General features: G+C 44.4%; 1 long non-coding RNA gene across 1 annotated transcript; it reads right to left on the bottom strand.

The window, feature by feature from the left end:
* Window positions 1-370: 370 nt before the first annotated feature.
* On the bottom strand, window positions 371-10,612 carry LOC147916623 (uncharacterized). The gene is made up of 3 exons (XR_015552687.1): window positions 10,448-10,612; window positions 5,507-5,749; window positions 371-2,146 (listed from the first exon to the last, which is right to left on the bottom strand). It is a non-coding gene; the product is annotated as an uncharacterized LOC147916623 (long non-coding RNA).
* Between the last annotated feature and the right edge of the window lie 3,265 nt (window positions 10,613-13,877).

The following is a 13,877-nucleotide window of genomic DNA, read 5'->3' as shown; positions in this document are numbered from 1 at the left end:
TGGCCATTTCCACTACACTAAGCTATGACATCATAGAAATCCAATAATGGTGGGAAGAGCCCAGCAAGGGGAGTCTAGCTTCAGGCAGGGGACACCTAAGCCTCCTCATGCCCAGGATGTGATCTTCTCAGGAGGGCGGTCAGTCATCCGACAGGACCGAGGGAGCATGAAAAGTAACACAGAGGCTACTTTTACTTATTCCTCTACCCCAGGACCATTGAGTCAGGCCTGGGCCTATTTCCGAGGCTAAAATCTGAACTATGGAACAGAACCCACCTGAGGAGTGTCTCACGGATCTTCCTGGGGAATAAGGGCAGCTGGAGCTCAGGAAGCTGGGAAGGAAGCACAGAGAAAAAAATGATTCTGAATACTCACTGTAAATTTAGATTTATTCCCTGCATAAAATGACAATGCTTAACATGGAAGGCAAAACTCTGGAAATTTAATTTGGAAAAAAAAATTAATGTATGGGTCCATTGGAACATCCACTGCTTGTTTCACAAACTCTTCATTTGGGTCTCAAACAAGTAGGGAAATGTTGTTATTGCATGAAAACGTCGATTTCCTTGTACTTCAACTCACTGCAGTAATTCCAACTGTATATTCTGTGACATCTTACATGAGAACTTCTCCTTCAACTCTCTAGCTGTCCTTCAATTTAGGAGGTCAAACAAGAAATGACTGTCAAAGTTAAAAAATTGGATTGTGTCTTTCAAAATTTTCAAGTAGATTTTTCAGACCTCCAAAAGAAGAGATTTGAGCATCATTTTATTTCTGTATATTCTCTGAGGGGGTAAAAACAGGTGCAAAACCCCTGACATTCTAGTGGATGAAACTACAGCAATCTCCATAGTCACCATCTTTCTTTTTTTTTTTTTTTTTTAAAGATTTTATTTATTTATTTTTCCCCCAAAGCCCCAGTACATAGTTGTCTGTCATAGCTGCACATCCTTCTAGTTGCTGTATGTGGGACGCGGCCTCAGCATGGCTGGAGGAGTGGTGCCTCAGTGCGCACCCGGGATCCGAACCCGGGCCGCCGGCAGCGGAGCGCACGCACTTAACCGCTAAGCCACGGGGCCGGCCCCATAGTCACCATCTTTCTGAGACACATTCATATTTGTACCCAGGAAATGGGAGACAACAGGTACATTCAGGCCACGTGTCTGAAAGTTAACTTTGCCAAAGAGGATTTTCTGTTCCCTGATTCCCTCAGGTCCTCAGGCCCCCGGTCATCTGGCTGAGTAAACTGGAGAGAGAATGCATGAAGGGGGTTGTGGTGGTCTGGGCAGTGGCTGTGGGGTCCCACCCTCTCTCCATCTGCTCTTTGAGGCAGGTCTCGTTGTCGTTTATCAATTGCAAGGCTCTCAGGCCTCGTCCTTGTCTGTGAAGTATTTACAGAACTACTTCTCTCTTTCTTCCTTCGAGAAGCCCAGGATCTCCAGATGGTGGGATTTATTCCAAGGGGCCAGGCTTAGTGAGGGGAGTGAGTCGAGCGGTGAGGAGGTGGGAGGTTTTGGGAAGCAGAGTCCTCTGCCGTAGACAGCTCAGCAGGAGAGGCACTGGCCGCCGCTCCGTCCCATCTTAACAGATCATACGTGTGCTCCTCACAGGGTGTGTGATCTCTGTTCATCAACCCCATTTAGGAAGAACAAGAATCTCGCAGGCTGGGCCAGGACGTTGGGGTTGAGGCCTAGAAGCCAGGCCAATGAGGGCAATCACATCAGCAAGTTGCATCTTTCTTTTTATCAGCCGGTGCAGTTTTCCGCAGCTCAGAGAGAGAACTTAGTGGAGCTTGTCCTGGTAAAGCATTCCCTCCGCTCAGTCCAATCCCCCTTCCTGGTCAGAGTGGTCTTCCCAATCCCAGAAGCCTCCTGCAGCATCAGAGTCCAGGACTGGCTCCTGTCTCTTCAGCAGGATCAAATAAAGCTGGCACCTTTACCAAACGTCCTTAATCCTTCACGATCCTGCTGTGTTTCTGACCAGAGACCAGGAGCTCATGTTCCTTCTGCTTCTGGTGAGGATATGCACGGAGAAGAAAGAGCCTTATGAATACATGATGGAAACTTTTACACTCCCCAGAATGAAAGTCCCTGGCCTTCATGAGCTGGAACTCCTCTATCACGTGTTCTGTACTTTCTTCTGTTTCCTATATCAGAAAGACAGAGAATGAGAAACACAAATAAGGGACAATTGACAGCCCCTCTTTATCCTGGCTGTGAGAAACAGGGGTCTCCTCAACACAGGCAATCAAGACACTCTCCCCAGGACACTGGAAAAATGGAAGTTAATCCAGCGACTTGAAACCCATTGCCCAGTTCCCCCTCCCAGGCGCAACCTCTCCTCAGCCTCTATTTCAGCACACACACCCTGCAGTGTGGACTAGTGCTGGGGCCTCTCTGCATGTGTTTGCCTAAGTGCTTAAGCAAGGCCTGAGTCAAGCTGGATTCAGGAAATTTAAATAAAGCAAAGTTAATTAGAGCCTAGACCCTTAACAAAAATTCAGAAAAAAGTTAACAAAAAATGGGTAGAAGACACAAAGATTTAATTCCCAGGAAGGACAAAGGACATCCACAGGCAATTCCCAGAAGAGAAAGTCTGAATGGTGAACAAGTATGTAAAGAGATGCTCAAATGCTCTAATAATCTGAGAATTCCAAATAAAAGCAAATATGTGATGTCACTTTATCCTTATAAGAATGGCAAACAAAGGGAAAGTATAAATCAAGTGTTGAAGAGGATGCAGGAAGACGGGACTCCCATGTCCTGTCCATTGGCTCATTCAGGAAATATTTATTGAATGCTGACTCAGTGCCAGGCACCGTTCTAGGCATGGAACGAGAGCAAACAATGGGGCAAAGATCTCTGCTCTTGCGAGCTTATGTTCCTGCAGAGAATGACAGACACTAAACAATAATCACAATAAATAAATAAATAATGTAGTGTGTGATAAGTTATATGCTCAGGAAAAATGAAAAAAAAATAGGGTGTTATAAAGTAGATGGGAGTGCCAGGGTTGAGAGGGGAGACTGACAATCTGGCCATAGTTAATGAAATTAATTATATTTATGGCTGACACCCCAGAAAAACCTCTCCTAGGTGTAAATCCCAGAGAAATTCTTACAGTTTATAAGGTGACATGTATGAGGATATGTGTTCTCACATATTTTTAGTGACATCTGGGAACTGGATGTGTCCAGCACTGGGAGAATGCAGGAGGTAAAAACAATAAACTAGATGTAAGTATAGCAAGAGACAGGGATCTTAAAAATAGTGTCAAGTGAGAAATAGTGAGAAACAGAATGATATTTACGAACAATACATTTTATAGTTAAAAAATTCAAAGAACAATTATACATATTTCACGAGAGTAAAATGCAAGCTTAAGTTAATACAGTAAATAAATTAGAGTGAGTGTGTATAAGAGGGAGGGGAATGGGTAACGGGAATAAAAATACAGAGGGGCCACATACACACTGATGATGATGGCAGGCGCTAAAGTGAGGATTACAATCAATCAATTTTCCGTATACTCAGTGTAACAAAGGAAAAAAGCAAACAAAAAATTGTTAATAATTGGTTCAGATGTTTTTGAGGTGACAGGACAGAAGAAAAATCCTGAGAAATGAAAGTGTAGTGGCTTCTAATAAAAACATTCTTGATGGGGCCGGCCCAGTGGCGCAAGCGGTTAAGTGCCTGCGCTGTGCTGCAGCAGCCCGGGGTTTGCCGGTTCAGATCCCAGGCTCTCACCGACGCACCGCTTGTCCAGTCATGCTGTGGCGGTGTCCCATACAAAGTGGAGGAAGATGGGCACGGATGTTAGCCCAGGGCCAGTCTTCCTCAGCAAAAAAAAAAGAGGAGGATTGGCAGATGTTAGTGCAGGGCTGATCTTCCTCACCAAAAAAAAAAAAAATTATTGATATTAAGTACAAAGGGTCAGAATACCTCCACAAAAAACGAGCTTTATGCTGTGCTCGGCTTAATGTCCAGTGTTTACAGAATGGCCTCTCTACTGCTTATTGCTTCCAAATACCTTTCTCCTCTCTGTGTTACTGTGGCGCTTTCATTGGGACCTGGTTCCTTTCTTTTAGGTCCATCAAAAACGTAGGCTTTGAGGTTTCATGTTGGAGACTGGGAGAACAAATAAAGATTTGCACATATGGAGTAGCCAAAAAGTCTGGGAGGGTTAGGAACATACAGAAAAATACAATTTAATGGGTGGATTTGGCCACTAAGGGATGTCAAAAGAAACAGGGGCCTCAGAGGAGCAGACAGCAGAAATCTCCCCTCCTGCCCTGTTCTGACGGGGTGTTCATTTTTAGGGTGCTGGGCAGAGTGAAGGAGAATTCAGGGCCTCGTGGGAGGTATGGAGGCTGAGAAAGTGTGAAGGGGCCCACAGAATGATGATAATGACAGATGGCACAGGCTCTTGGGGACAAAAATCCCCTCCCTTCCTGTACTCACACCCTACTCCGCAGCCCTGAGTCCTTGCTCAGGTAGAAACAGAATCCCTGAATGGACAGTATGAACCTGACTCTTCCCCACCCTCTGGCTCTCTTCCCTTTCTCTCCTGGGCTCAATCTTCTCTGGTTCAGGGGCTTCATAGTGTCCGTAACACAGGGGAGTAGGGTTTGTGCCACCAGGAGCCTAGGAATCTCCTGAAAAGAGTTGAAGGGTCTCGGAATGACCAGAGGAATCATTCCAGCATGGAAGCTCCCATAAGGAACAGGTTCTCTAATTTGCTCCAGAGACAATATGGCTCCCCTTGGGATAAACACAGGGGAGATGGCAGTAGGGACACATTAGGGATTGTTAGGTTTTGTGATCCGACCTAAAAGAAAGCCTGTCAACTTCTTTTCAGATCCTAGGAAAGCCATCTGCCTCATGTTGCAGAGGGGATGGCTCTGTGTCTCCTGACCCTCCAGACTGCTCAGAGGGGTGTCCTTGGATGCCCCCACCCTGTCCTGCCTCCTCCCCACCCTGGCTAAGGTGGGGAAAGCTCTTCACGGCCCTCCTAACACTCTTACACAGAGTCTCTAAGAATAGCTTTCACATCTTGGCTCCTCTTAGTCTCACTCTGGTGATACCAGAGGGTCACTGACCCAGAACATGACCCCTGAACTGTATAGTTTTGGGGTCATGGGGTGTTTCGGGTTCACTGACTTTTACTTCCTTCCCAGGTAAGGTCATTGAACACATGAAAATATGCCAGATTTCCATCCAGTCACGAACTGCATTATCTCCCAGAGTGGGAACAGGGCAGTCTATCTGTCAGAGAAGAAAATGGAAAGGATGAGGGTGCGGTAATGGAGGAGATACAGGCTGATGAGACACGAGGAAAAGTGATGGTGGGCAAACTGTGGAGGGGAAATGAACGTGTGGGTGATGAGGGTGGAAGGAAGGAAAGAAAGGACTGAAAGGTGAGAACAGAACTAAAAGACAGCAGGCAAAAAAGGAGGAACAGAAGAGGTTGGTTGTTCCATCCTCGAATAACGTCTCCCCACACTTACCAAACCCAGGGGCCTCTCCCCTCACTTGCTCCCTGGTTTCCTCAGAGCCATCTTCTCCGTGAGGCTGAGGGCCTTGTCCCAGGCCTTCACCAACTCATCCCAGGGGATCTGGGAGGACCTCTCCATAGATGATGGTCCTTCAAGAGAAACCTGAATTTCTTCTTCTCTGTCAGTTCCTCCAGGTTCTGCAGCAGCAGCTCATGCAGATGCTCGGCCATGTCTTGCTGAGGTTGGCCTTAGGTGCTGGGGTATAGATGGAACAGAGGACAGAGCGGAATGATTTAACAGAGAAGTCACCCTCTGTGGTCAGAGAAAGGGCTCCCTGAATCGGCTCTGAGACCTCCTTCTCTCCATGCCCTCTGCCATTTTCCCTATCCCATCTGCGTTACTGGAACAGCCTCCTGACTGGTCTCCCTGACCACCATCCTTGCCCCCCCAATGAATTCTTCAAATTGTGGCTAGAGTAACATTTCTGAAATGCATATCTTATCATTTCATTTCACTTCTTAAAATCCTTTAACATCTCAGGAATAAAGTCCCAGCTCCTCAGCAAAGTTTACCAGTCTCTGATGACCTCACCTCGGGTGACCCACTCAGCCTCATGGCCATCACCTCTAGTCCACGTTTCATCCTCTCTTAACCACCAAACAATACGCCTAAGAATAGGCCCTTCTCCCTCTTCCCATCTGAAATTTCCACAAGCTGTTCCTTCATTTCTCTGAAAGTCTTTCTCTTTTTTCCTGTATTTAGTGAACTCCTACTCACATTTCAGGCCCCAGGTTAGACATCACCTCCTCCAGAAAGACTTCACTGATCCCCAGAGATTAGGATGGTTGCTCCTTGTGAGTTCTCACCAACACCCCAAGCTGACCTCTATGATAGTACTTACCACACTGTGTTGATTAGATTGTGAACAACCTGAGGGCACACAGTGTGTCTTGTTCACTACTATATGCCCAACACTTAGAATAGTGTGGGGTACACAGTAAAGCTTTCAATAAATGTTGTAGAATGAACGAACCACTAACCAACAAGTGACTTGTACTCTGTCTCCACCCCACTATTTCCTCTCCCTCACCATCATCTTCATCGATAATGTTGTCTCTTTCCTCCTTCCTCCTACTCCATGGTTGCTTCTCACTTAGCATCATTTTCACCAACCATATTGTTCTTCTCTTCCCTTCCGAGATTATTTTCTCATCAAGACTGTATTCAAACCTTAGTCAACACTGTACCCGTGAAATTGGAGGGTATCAGGTGCGCTCTCCCTTAACCACCCACTACCCTGCTTTCCAACTTAGATTCATCAACACCTATATTCTCTATGGGGGCATTGGGACCTAGTGGCCAAAGGCTCAGGAGTTTTTAATCAGAAAGGCTAGGCTCCAAATGCTAATGACCTTAGGAAATGTCTTAATTTCTCAGTCCCTCTCAGTGGATAATTCTATGTATTTCATGATGTTGCCCTCAGGATTAAAGGGGATAAAATACCTCAAGTCTTATTATATTTACCAGCTAAGAGTGCCAACTCAGTAAACAATAGTAATGGTTATTACTTTCCTCCTGGCTCCGGGACACAGCGTCCCTGCTAACCAAGATCACTGCATCCCACACTGTCCTTCAGATCACTTCCTTTCATCTCATCTAGGACCTTGCTACATCAAATATCCTTGATCTCCTATATCGTTGTCTAAATCTCCTCAGGATGATATAGTTTATTTCAAAACATTTTAAAATAATTTTTCCTATTTTCAAAACAAACACCACAACCTCCCACACATGTATTGGGCCTCCTCAAGCCCAAATCTTATCTAACCTCCCCTTCACAAGCCAGCTTTTCAAAGGCACATTCTTCCCACTTATTCCATAGCCCACTGCCATTGGCTGATAACCTAGCACTAGAAAGAAACTGTCCTTGCAGAGTTCCACGAGGGCTCTTCACCGCCAAATTAAAACCTAATTCCTCCCATGCTGGAACTCTCCACTGAATTCAATAGTTTTATCAGTCTCAACTTCTTGAAATTTTCTGTACCCATTGCTTCCGTGAAACCAAAATCTGGGTTTTCCCATTGTTTCTGAGGGAGTTCCTCTTCACTACCCTAAATTTAAAGCCTGTTAGGCAACTGTCCTCAGACTGTTTTTATTCTCATTCTACATGCTCTCCTGCTGACTCAATCTGCTTTTTTTTTTTTTTTGTGAGGAAGATTGGCCCTGTGCTAACATCTGTTGCCAATCCTCCTCTTTTTGCTGAGGAAGATTGGCCCTGGGCTAACATCCGTGCCCATCTTCCTCTACTTTATATGTGGGACGCCTGCCACAGCATGGCTTGATAGGCAGTGTGTAGGTCCGCGCCAGGGATGCAAATCTGCAAACCCCGGGCTGCCGAAGTGGAGTGCGCGAACTTAACCACTATGACCAGGGCAGGTCCCTGACTCAATCTGTTTTTGAAATGAGATGGGATACAAACAAATAATCAGCAGATACTTTTTTTTTTTTTCCTTTTGGCTCAGCTTATCTACTCTCATGGTTTCCACCTGCACCTGCATATGCTGATGCCACTGAAATCTAAAGTTCCATCTAAGTCTTCTTCTGCCATCTTCAGAGTCCAATATCTAAACAGCATCAGGATACCTTTTTCTGTTTATGCCTCAAGTTGAATTTGGCCAGAGTAAAACCTCCTACTTCTCCTTAATTACCCATTTTAGTTAGTTGCAAGACTTAATGCGTAGTCACCCTGTTAAGAAACCCGAGGTCATCCTGGGCCCTTCCTCACGCAATTGGTCATGAAGTCTTAATAAGATTACTTCCTAAATGTTTCTAGAACCTATTTTCTCCTCTCCATCACTACTATTACGGTACACTCTAACCTCCACTTCAAGTTCAAGGAACCCCCTCTCATCACTCCATTTGCAGAGAAGAAATTCAAATATGGGCTACCCAAGGATGCAGAGCAATTGGCTTCTAGTTCTAGGAGCAGGTTTTTGAAAGAGACTAAACTAATACATACTGAGAATAAATGTTCTTTTTCTTCTTTAGCCCACTTTTCTAGGGGGTAATCCTTTCTTTTCACTTGAGTGCTAAGATCTAGAGAACGAATATTTGGATGAAAGCCTTGGATGAAGGCCTTAGTGAATGGGGTCACCGAGGTCTGTTTAATACAGGCTTCAGATCTGAGATAACAAAGAGTTCTCCTGGCTCACATCTGGTAGCTCAGTTCATGACATTACTTAAGTTTGGACCAACACTCAGTAGGAATGTTTCTGTGTATCTCCGGCTGAGCCTGTGGTGGCACAAGGCAGCTACTTGAGGTCCTGGAGATCCTGGATGTGGGCGTCTCTTTTCATGTCTTTTTCACTTTGAAGACACAATCAATATTTTCTAACAGGACCTGGACAATCATTTTATTTAAAAATCCCTGATAGTTCCAATATTCAGATCATCTGTCGTTCTGTTTCTGTTACATTTTTTTCTCACTGTTTTTAGTTATTTGGTACTGTTTCTGGCATGCTTGGTAAGATCTGATTGGGTATGATTGGATAACAGACATTGTATATGAAAAACTGTAGAGGCTTGGCTAATGTTCGCTTTCTCCAAAAAGGCAGATAGAGTACTGGCAGATTTTGATCCACTTAAGTGGAGAGTTTTAACTTTTGTTAGTGCTGATCTTTTCCTGGTTGTCCTTACTCCTAGAGCACAGCCCTTCTAGTGTCTCAAAGGTAAGCCTGGAGTGTTTACAGTGCCACTCCACCATCTCAGGCTCTGATGTCCAACCTCTAACTCCCCAGCAACATAAAACTGCTCAAGTCTTTGCACGGCTATTTAGCCTCGCAGCTGCTGCTTTCAACTTAGGTGCTGGGAATCTCGCCCTGGATATGCACAGCTTAGAAACTGACAAACACCTCAAGGGGAAACTGCACACTGAATTTTGGGCTCATTTCTCTAAGTTTCCCTCTTCCATCTCAAGTCTCAGACTCCATGGCATCTCTGAACTCCAACTTCCTTCTTCCCAGCCCACTGGAAATGCCACAAGCCTTGGCTACCTTTTGCAGCTTGGTTTCTGTTCCCTACACCAGGACTTAGCAAATGCTCTGAGGGGAAAAGCACAGGCAAATGTGGGGCTTGCCTAGGTGCACCCACATTCTCTCCAACAATTTTCTCCTTCAAGTCCTGCCTGACTTGATTTTTCTCTAATACTTTTAGTTGCTTTACGTATTTTACCCAGCTTTTATATTTACTATTGATATGAGGGTTAGTGGGACTACTCCGTCATGCTCAAATGTGGAGGTGCATGTACTTTCTGCTCATCCACGAACGTCCTGAAGCTCCAAGGTACTGACTGGTTTAGGTTTCATACTCTGTCACCTGGATGACCACACCGGACTTCCAACTGGTCTCTGCCTCCAGGCTCACCCCTTCCAATCCGTGCTACATTAGAAGGGGTGAGCCTGGGGGCAGAGACTTTGAGGTGGGACAATTTGAACACCCAAAAGAATAATATCTGCAGTGGATTGAAACCCATCTAATATATAAAAGCCAGGAGTTTGAGTCTGAAGACAATTATTTACCTTTGGAAGCTCTAGGGGACTAACTCATTACGTGAAAGCAGGTAACAGGAGAACATTAACCATGCTTCTCCTCTACAACTTATATTTCCAGTGCCAAATCTCGCACTTTCCGGGCTTCAGCCTAAGTGGGACACTGTGTTCCTGCAAACTGCTAACAGACTAACCCAGTGTCCTCTTTTGGGTCTTTTTACTCCACAAGGCTTCTCAGTAGCACCTACCCAGGTGGCACTCCTCTCTTGCGGACACTCTCTTCCCTTGGTCTTCAGAACATTTTTTTTTGTCTGGCTCTCCCCTTAACCCTCTACTTCTCCTCCTCCTTGCCCCTCAGTCCCCAGTGCCCACAGAGTGCTGCTTCCCTCGGCCCCGCCAGCCTCACCTGCCACACTTCAACTCTCCATTTCCCTTTGGGTCCGCTAAGGAGGAGCTGGCGGGCCACGGCGGGGCCTCGGGCGAGCCCAGGTCCTTCCTCAGGCTCTCCCGGGACACGGCTCCACGAGCCACAGCTCTAGTTCCCGAACGTTCCCCAGCGTCCGCAGCTACTCGGAGGCAGAAGGAGAAGCAGTCAGGTGCCTCTGGTCTCGCCCCTCCTCTGCCTGGGAGGGGACAAGGTGAGAACCGAAGTCCCTCATAGGGCTACGTCCTTGTGGGCGGGGCTACCCCGCCCGGCTCGGTTAAAGGCGAAGCCACACGCCCTGGTCTGCTCGCCTGGTGGAGGTGCTCTGCGCGCTGTCGCTGCGTCTGGCGGCTCCACCCATACCCAAGATGGCGTGGGGAGGTGGCAAAAAAATCTTACTCTTTTAATGTGTAAAGCACAGATACAGTACATAAACAGATAGGAAGTGTGCGCTATTAAAATTTCATAGGAGGCAATTAGGAAAAAGCCTAAAAAGGCTCCTTAGGTGGGTGATGAATAAAAGATTGAGAAAAACTGGTCTAGGCTGATGAGAAAAGAGAAACACGAAGGCATATGCTGGTAAAAATTTTGAAGTCTAAGGAGAAAGAGAAAAATCTTACAAACATCCAGCTAAAAAGAACATGTTATATACCAAAGAAGAATCGTGCTGGAATTGTATTTTTTATCTCTAATGCTGGACCTAAGACAGTGGAATAGCAATTAAGGACGGTTGAGAGAAAGGGCTACACCCAGCCTACACCCATCCCGGATGTGGCTCATCTATCAGGGTGAAAGAAAGATACACAGCAATTCAGAGTGGATCTCCCATGTTCCCCACTGAGAAAAATACTTGAGAGAAGATTTTTCAAACGTTATCACTTATGTGAACCAAAACAAAAATTTGGGGGGAATGTGAAGAAAAGAAAGGAAACAGAGACAAGCACTGAAGCTTGGACTAAATATTTAAATAATTTATTATGAAGTCTAATGGAAAAAGAAGGTGAGACTTCAGGCAAAGTCCTTTCTAAGGTATAAATAAGGATTCAGAAATCAAAGGGACTATCTCCAGCATAGATTAAGACTGTTAAACTAAAATTAACAAAATATCTCAGCAAAACCTGGGAGTTAGGAATAGGGGCAGTAAAAAAGAGAATGAAGAGATTTCCAAAACTTTTGTTTTCAAATGATCGTAGGGAGGCCGGCCCAGTGGCGCAAGCGCTTAAGTGCGCGCGCTCCGCTGTGGTGGCCCAGGGTTCTCTGGTTCGGATCCTGGGCGGGCACCGATGCACCACCTGTCAAACCATGCTGTGGTGGAATCCCATATAAAGTGGAGGAAGACAGGCACGGATGTTAGTCCAGGGCCAGTCTTCCTGAGCAAAAAAGAGGAGGATTGGCAGATGTTAGCTCAGGGCTGATCTTCCTCACTAAAACAAAAAAAACACACAAATGATCGTAGGGAAGTGTGGTCTGATTAAGAAGGCAGGGAAAGTGCACGTAACCCTTTAATGGAATGGAAAATCAAAGTAGAACTTTCAAATTAACAAGGACAAAATGGAAGATACAACAACTTGATAAAATTTTCAAAAGTGAAAATCAATGGTGGAAATAACAATGTAAAATAAATAAAATGCAAGGAATGAAGTACAGCAGTCATTACACCAAATGTGTATGGACTAAATTCTAGCATTAAATAACTTTTGAACAGTAAAGGGTTGGCGGGCAAACGGACAACACGAGTAGGCAAATGAAATCAGGATGATGAGACATTCCATACCTACAGATTCTGATTCAATTGATCGGGGATGGATCCCACTTGTCAACATCATTTCTTTTTACCCTCAACAAATTTTTATGTGGACAATACATTGTTGTTAACTATAGGCACGATGTTGTACAGAATATCTCTAGAACTTAATCATCTGTATAACTGAAACTTTATACCTATTGAATAGCAACTCCCCATTTCTCTGGACACCCAGTTCTGGTAACCACCATTCTACTCTCTGCTTCTCTGCATTTTATTTTTACATGAATTCTAAGATTTAAGCAATAAAATGGTTTGATAAAGTTGGCCTTTTTGATAGTTTTGATCTACGTTGGTAAGTTCTTTCAGATGTCTTTAATTGACTAGCCAGATTGTGCTGATTCAAAATGCCATTGCAATACAATACACGCAGGTGATGTTTATAGCTATAATAAGATTTCTTTTTTTAAAAAATCACTTTATTGAGGTATGATAGGCATACAAAAAGCTGTGCATATTTACTGTATACAACTTGGTGAGTTTAGAGGTAAGTATACATCCGTAAAACCGTGACTGCAATCTATGCCATGAACATATCTATCTCCATCTCCAAAAGTTTTTCCCTCCCTCCCTCCCTCCCTTCCTTCCTTCCTGTCTTTCTCTCGTTCTCCTTCCCTCCATCCCTTTTCTTCTTCTCCTTCTCGTTCCCCTCGTCTTCCTCCTTCTTATTTATTTATTTTTTGTGGTAAGAGCACTTAAAGATCTACCCTCTTAACAATTTTTGAGTATACAATACAGTAACTGTAGTCACTATGCTATACAGCAGATCTCTAGGACTTATTAATCTTTCATAACTGAAACTTTTTACCTTTTGACTGACACCTCCCCATTTTCTCCTCCTTTTAGCTCCAGAAAACCACCATTCTACTCTCTGCTTCTATGAGTTTGACTATTTTGGGTTCCTCATCTAAGTAGTATCATATAGTATTGGCCCTTCTTTGTCTGGCTTATTTAACTTAGCATAGTGTCCTCCAGGTTCATCCATTATGTCACAAATGGAAGGATTTCCTTCTTTTTTAAGGCAGAATAATATTCCACTGTAAGTAGACACTACAGTTTCTTTATCCATTCATCTATTGGCGGACATTTAAGTTGTTTCCAAGTCTTTGCTATTATGAATAATGCTGCAATGAACATGGGAGTGCAGATATCTCTTCAAGACCCTGATATCAATTCCTTTGAATATACACCCAGAAATGGGATGCTGGATTACATGGTAGTTCTATTTTTAACTTTTTGAGGAACATTTATGTTTTTATCCGTAGTGGCTGCACCAATTTACATTTCCACCAACAGCATGCTAGGGTTCCTTTTTCTCCAAATCCTTACCAAGATATGTTGTCTTTTGATTTTTTTACTTTTTTTGTTTTTGATAGTAGCCATCTTGACAAGTGTGAGGTGATATCTCACTGTGGTTTGGTTTGCATTTCCCTGATGATTAGAAAAATTTGGTAGGAAGGTGATTGAAATGTGCAGCCACAGTTGACAACCACTTAGCTACAAAATCACTCTGATTAGATTCCCTAACTGGAGCTACTAATGATGTCTGCGTCCAGACGTGCCTCGGAGACCTAATACTTTTGCCATGTTCTTTTCTCCCCAGAATCT

The sequence above is a fragment of the Ceratotherium simum genome, chromosome 7 (assembly GCF_057802395.1).
Source record: "Ceratotherium simum simum isolate JZ-2026a chromosome 7, ASM5780239v1, whole genome shotgun sequence".
Lineage (NCBI taxonomy): Eukaryota > Metazoa > Chordata > Mammalia > Perissodactyla > Rhinocerotidae > Ceratotherium > Ceratotherium simum.
Note: the sequence above shows the minus strand (reverse complement) of the source record. Positions and strands in the feature narration are given on the sequence as shown.